The sequence below is a fragment of the Triticum urartu genome, chromosome 1A, assembly GCF_056163025.1.
Source record: "Triticum urartu cultivar PI428250 chromosome 1A, HENAU_Tu73, whole genome shotgun sequence".
Taxonomy (NCBI): domain Eukaryota; kingdom Viridiplantae; phylum Streptophyta; class Magnoliopsida; order Poales; family Poaceae; genus Triticum; species Triticum urartu.
Window position 1 is genome coordinate 6,002,170 of NC_141873.1, and position 6,000 is coordinate 6,008,169.

Below are 6,000 nucleotides of genomic sequence, written 5' to 3' on the forward strand. Positions count from 1 at the left end.
TGACGGCCCTGTTGACTGCTGTGGTTGAGCCGGCGGATAAGGCTCAGCATGACGCAGAGGTAGCATAGCTACGCAGAGAGGTAGCACAGGCCAAGGAAAATTTAGTGGCGGAAGATGTCAGGATGGCCGCGGAACGGGCGGCTCTGGATGCACGGGCTCGGCAGCTTCAAGCGAAGACTTTCTGGCTCTCGGTGGATCTGAACGCATCAAACGAGGTCATGAGGAGAAGGCACCAGAAGGCTCAATCATGTGTGCCTCTGACTTACGATCCTAGGAACCTTTTTCACACACCCGGGACTGGTCCCAGTAACCCGCTGAAGGCAAACCGGATCACAACACCCGGGACCGGGACGCCGGTTCAACCGCGGGCCATGGAACCACCGCGTGTGAATACTGCTCTGCCTCACTACACACCGATACCACTGGGTCACTTCTCTAACCCCTTGGAGAACCTTATTGCTGCGTCGGCTCGTCTGGCGGCTCTCCCGATGGAAGGTGACTCTTCGAAGGCGATCGAGACACGACGGGTCAGAGAACTTCTTCAGACGGCTCTGGCACAGCAGGATGCATATTCTTATAGTCGAGATAGAATCCATTCAACCCCTCGCCCAAGCCGGAGCCCAAGCTATAGCAGGAATATGGACTCGGCGGCCATGTCAAGCAACACCCAGCGCCGTAACCATCCATGTGGGCGTGACCCGGCCCCGGGCGGAGCTTGTAACTTGGTAGACCAGGAGAGGATCCGTCAAGAGGCTGAACGGGCGGTTCAACAGGCGGCTGAGCAAGCGGCTCACCAAGCTTTTCCAATTTATACAGTGACCTCTGTTGAAGCAGGGGTGGCCACAAGGACAGGAGGAGTCCCTTGTCTTGTGCAGTCTCTGCGTAATGAGCGTTTACCAAAGGACTTTAAGGGGCCTCGTAAGGTGCCCAATTACACAGCCGACCTGCAGCCCGGAGCATGGATTGAAAGTTACGAGATGGCCATGGAGTTATTAGAAGTCAGTGACGCAGCAATGGCCAAATACTTCACCATGATGTTGGATGGAACAGCTCGTACTTGGTTAAAGGGGTTACCGCCCAACTCCATCGGCTCATGGGCGGAGTTGAAGGCACGGTTCATTCAGAACTTTAAAGATACCTGTAAACAGCCCATGTCAATCGTGGACTTGACTAACTGCAAGCAAGAGGAAGGCAAATCCATGACCCATTGGGTGCGCCGAGTCAAGGAAATAATACATTCATCTGATAAGATGGATGCCAGCTCCGCGGTCTTAATGTTGGAGAAAAATTACCGTTTTGAACCTCTGAAACAGAAGCTGGGGCGGCTCAAGCATGATTGTAATGACATGGGCCAGTTGATGGCGGCTCTGGTCAAATATGCTGACTCTGACAGTACCAAGGATCCCACGTCTGACGAAGAGAAGACGAGGAAGGGAAAGAAGAACGGCAACGGCAAGGGTCACCAGCATAACCCGACAAATCAAGGAGGTAATAAACGCAAGGCTGACGAGTTTGTGGCTAACACCAATGCACATGGCAACAACCAATGGTGCAAGGGGAGGCCACCTCCTCGGTCAGGCGGATCAGGTCCCACCCTCGAGCAACTACTAAATGAACCCTGTCCGGGACACGGCACCCGGGAGAAGCCGGTGTTGGAAATATGCCCTAGAGGCAATAATAAATTAGTTATTATTATATTTCCTTGTTCATGATAATCGTTTATTATCCATGCTAGAATTGTATTGATAGGAAACTCAGATACATGTGTGGATACATAGACAACACCATGTCCCTAGTAAGCCTCTAGTTGACTAGCTCGTTGATCAATAGATGGTTACGGTTTCCTGACCATGGACATTGGATGTCGTTGATAACGGGATCACATCATTAGGAGAATGATGTGATGGACAAGACCCAATCCTAAGCCTAGCACAAGATCATGTAGTTCGTATGCTAAAGCTTTTCTAATGTCAAGTATCATTTCCTTAGACCATGAGATTGTGCAACTCCCGGATACCGTAGGAATGCTTTGGGTGTACCAAACATCACAACGTAACTGGGTGACTATAAAGGTGCACTACGGGTATCTCCGAAAGTGTCTGTTGGGTTGGCACGAATCGAGACTGGGATTTGTCACTCCATGTAAACGGAGAGGTATCTCTGGGCCCACTCGGTAGGACATCATCATAATGTGCACAATGTGATCAAGGAGTTGATCACGGGATGATGTGTTACGGAACGAGTAAAGAGACTTGCCGGTAACGAGATTGAACAAGGTATCGGGATACCGACGATCGAATCTCGGGCAAGTATCGTACCGATAGACAAAGGGAATTGTATACGGGATTGATTAAGTCCTTGACATCGTGGTTCATCCGATGAGATCATCGTGGAACATGTGGGAGCCAACATGGGTATCCAGATCCCGCTGTTGGTTATTGACCGGAGAACGTCTCGGTCATGTCTGCATGTCTCCCGAACCCGTAGGGTCTACACACTTAAGGTTCGATGACGCTAGGGTTATAAAGGAAGCTTGTATGTGGTTACCGAATGTTGTTCGGAGTCCCGGATGAGATCCCGGACGTCACGAGGAGTACCGGAATGGTCCGGAGGTAAAGATTTATATATAGGAAGTCCTATTTCGGCCATCGGGACAAGTTTCGGGGTCATCGGTATTGTACCGGGACCACCGGAAGGGTCCCGGGGGCCCACCGGCTGGGGCCACCTATCCCGGAGGGTCCCATGGGCTGAAGTGGGAAGGGATCCAGCCCAAAGTGGGTTGGGGCGCCACTTCCCTTATGGCCCATGCGCCTAGGGTGAAGGGGGAACCCTAAGGAAGAGTCCCAAGGAGGGAAGGCACCTCCTAGGTGCCTTGGGGGGGGGAGGGAAACCTCCCCTGGCCGCCGCCCCCTAGGAGATTGGATCTCCTAGGGCTGGCGCACCCCCTCCTTGGGCTCCCTATATATAGTGAGGGTAGGAGGGCCTCTTGAGACACCCCTTATGCCTTTGGTGCAGCCCCTCCCTCTCTCCTAAGTCCTTCTCCTCTCCCGTGGTGCTTGGCAAAGCCCTGCAGGATTGCCACGCTCCTCCACCACCACGCCGTTGTGTTGCTGCTGGATGGAGTCTTCCTCAACCTCTCCCTCTCTCCTTGCTGGATCAAGGCATGGGAGACGTCACCGGGCTGTACGTGTGTTGAACGCGGAGGTGCCGTCCGTTCGGCACTTGGTCATCGGTGATTTGGATCACGACGAGTACGACTCCATCAACCCCGTTCACTTGAATGCTTCCGCTCAGCGATCTACAAGGGTATGTAGATGCACTCTCCTTCCCCTCGTTGCTAGTCTCTCCATAGATAGATCTTGGTGACACGTAGGAAAATTTTGAATTTCTGCTACGTTCCCCAACAGTGGTATCAGAGCCAGGTTTATGCGTAGTTACTATGCACGAGTAGAACACAAAGTAGTTGTGGGCGTTGATTTTGTTCAATATGCTTACCGTTACTAGTCCAATCTTGATTCAGCGGTATTGTGGGATGAAGCGGCCCGGACCAACCTTACACGTATGCTTACGTGAGACCGGTTCCACCGACAAACATGCACTAGTTGCATAAGGTGGCTAGCGGGTGTCTATCTCTCCCACTTTAGTCGGATCGGATTCGATGAAAAGGGTCCTTATGAAGGGTAAATAGCAATTGGCATATCACGTTGTGGTTTTGCGTAGGTAAGAAACGTTCTTGCTAGAAACCCATAGCAGCCACGTAAAACATGCAAACAACAATTAGAGGACGTCTAACTTGTTTTTGCAGGGTATGCTATGTGATGTGATATGGCCAAAAGGATGTGATGAATGATATATGTGATGTATGAGATTGATCATGTTCTTGTAATAGATGATCATGGAGCCCCAAGATGGAGATCAAAGGAGCTATATGATATTGGCCATATCATGTCACTATTATTTGATTGCATGTGATGTTTATCATGTTTATACATCTTATTTGCTTAGAACGACGGTAGTAAATAAGATGATCCCTCATTAAAATTTCAAGAAAGTGTTCCCCCTAACTGTGCACCGTTGCGACAGTTCGTAGTTTCGAAGCACCACGTGATGATCGGGTGTATAGATTCTTACGTTCGAATACAATGGGTGTTGACGAGCCTAGCATGTACAGACATGGCCTCGGAACACATGCAAACACTTAGGTTGACTTGACGAGCCTAGCATGTATAGACATGGCCTCGGAACACAGAAGACCGAAAGTTCGAGCATGAGTCGTATGGTAGATACGATCAACATGAAGATGTTCACCGACGTTGGCTAGTCCGTCTCACATGATGATCAGACACGGCCTAGTTGACTCGGATCATGTAATCACTTACATGACTAGAGGGATGTCTATCTGAGTGGGAGTTCATAAGATGAACTTAATTATCCTGAACATAGTCAAAAGATCTTAGCAAATTATGTCGTAGCTCGCGCTTCAGTTCTACTATTTGGATATGTTCCTAGAGAAAATTTAGTTAAAAGTTGATAGTAGCAATTATGCGGACTAGATCCGTAAACTGAGGATTGTCCTCATTGCTTCATAGAAGGCTTATGTCCTTAATGCACCGCTTAGTGTGCTGAACCTCGAACGTCGTCTATGGATGTTGCGAACATCTGACATACACATTTTGATAACTACGTGATAGTTCAGTTAAACGGTTTAGAATTGAGGCACCGAAGACGTTTTTGAAACGTCGCAAAACATATGAGATGTTTTGAGGGCTGAAATTGGGATTTCAGGCTCGTGCCCACGTCAAGAGGTATAAGACCTCCGACGATTTTCTTAGCCTGCAAACTAAGGAGAAAAGCTCAATTGTTGTGCTTGTGCTCAGATTGTCTGAGTACAACAATCGCTTGAATCAAGTGGGAGTTGATCTTCCAGATAATATAGTGATGTTTCTCCGAAGTCATTACCACCAAGCTGCTAGAGCTTCGTGATGAACTATAATGTATCAGGGACATATATGATGATCCTTGAGATATTCGCGATGTTTGACACCGCGATAGTAGAAATCAAGAAGGAGCATCAATTGTTGATGGTTAGTGAAACCACTAGTTTCAAGAAGGGCAGGGGCAAGAAGGGATACTTCATGACATGGCAATTCAGCTGCTGCTCTAGTGAAGAAACCCAAGGTTGAACCCAAACCCGAGACTAAGTGCTTCTTTAATAAGGGGAACAACCACTGGAGCAGAATTACCCTAGATACTTGGTAGATTAGAAGGCTGGCAAGGTCGATAGAAGTATATTGGATATACATTGTGTTGATGTGTACTTTACTAGTACTCCTAGTAGCACCAGGGTATTAGATACCGGTTCGGTTGCTAAGTGTTAGTAACTCGAAACAAAAGGCTACGGAATAAACGGAGACTAGCTAAAGGTGAGCTGACGATATGTGTTGGAAGTGTTTCCAGGTTTGATATGATCAAGCATCGCACGCTCCCTCTACCATCGAGATTGGTATTAAAACCTAAATAATTGTTATTTGGTGTTTGCGTTGAGCATAGACATGATTGAATTATGTCTATCGCAATACGGTTATTCATTTAAGGAGAATAATCGTTACTCTGTTTATTTGAATAATACCTTCAATGGTCTTACGCCTAAAATGAATGGTTTATTGAATCTCGATCATAGTGATACACATGTTCATGCCAAAAGATATAAGATAGTAATGATAGTACCACCTACTTGTGGCACTGCCACTTATGTCATATCGGTATAAAACGCATGAAGAAGCTCCATGTTGATGGATCTTTGGGCTCACTCGTTTTTGAAAGGTTTGAGACATGCGAACCATGTCTATTGGTGTATATGCATGAAGAAACTCCATGCAAATGGACCGTTTGGACTCACTTGATTTTGAATCACTTGAGACATGCAAATCATACCACATGGGCAAGATGACTGAAAGCCTCGTTTTCAGTAAAATGGAACTAGAAAGCAAATTGTTGGAA